The sequence below is a fragment of the Gavialis gangeticus genome, unplaced genomic scaffold, assembly GCF_001723915.1.
Source record: "Gavialis gangeticus isolate Ggan-Ray unplaced genomic scaffold, GavGan_comp1, whole genome shotgun sequence".
Lineage (NCBI taxonomy): Eukaryota > Metazoa > Chordata > Crocodylia > Gavialidae > Gavialis > Gavialis gangeticus.
Window position 1 is genome coordinate 23,423,678 of NW_017729025.1, and position 875 is coordinate 23,424,552.

At 41.1% G+C, this 875-nt stretch overlaps 1 protein-coding gene across 6 annotated transcripts in view; it reads left to right on the forward strand.

Annotated features, from left to right (window-relative positions):
* Positions 1 to 875, forward strand: part of PPP1R13B (protein phosphatase 1 regulatory subunit 13B) — a 169,591-nt gene that overhangs the window by 158,269 nt on the left and 10,447 nt on the right. The window lies entirely within an intron of this gene.

The window sequence follows — 875 nt, forward strand, 5'->3', positions numbered from 1 at the left end:
CATAACTAGTTGTTGCATGAATAGCTTTTCTAAATTTTGGAAAGGGGAGAAAGTTTGTTTTTTGTTTAAACAGTGTGATGTCACAATTTAATTTGATCCTCTTTGTGGTATTTGAGACGGTAAAGAGGCACGTGAGTTATCTTTTTTTTCTGAAATGTGCTAATTATTGGAACAATAACGTCAATATATGTAACACCAAATGTTATCCATATGCAGGCAGTCCTCGACTTACGTTTTGAGTTGCAATGTTTCACACTTGCAACGTTTCTAAATTGACACCCTGTTTCAACTTTCTGACCTCAGTTTTGACTTTACAACACTTGATCTGATGTGATGCCATGACAGTGAACAAGTTGCTGTGTCATCCATCTCCCTGGAGAACATCTGTCTGCACTTTCTTTAAGAAAGTAGACAAGACTCCAGAAAAACCTGCAGCCAGGACTCCTGAGAAGGATTCAGCCAAGAACCCTTCAAAAAGTCCAGCAAAGTCACCTCAAAGAAGTCCTTCCAAATCAATATGATTGCTATTTACAATATAAATACATTAATGTAGCTATATTACTCATCTATAATTGATTTGAGTACAAAATTCTGAGTTATTTTTGGTGAAAATAGGGTATCAGGCCTTGGTTCAACACTAGGTTTCAACACTGACAAGTGCAAGGTACTGCACCTGGAGGGGAAGAACCAGCAGCATACCTACAGGCTGGGGAACTCCCTTCTCGTCAGTGCAGAGGCAGAAAAGGATCTTGGAGTCATCATTGATGCCAAAATGAACATGGGCCGGCAGTGTGGGGTCAGGAAGGCCAACTGCACCTTGTCATGCATCCACAGATGCATCTCGAGCAGGTCCAAGGAGGTGATCCTCCCCCTCT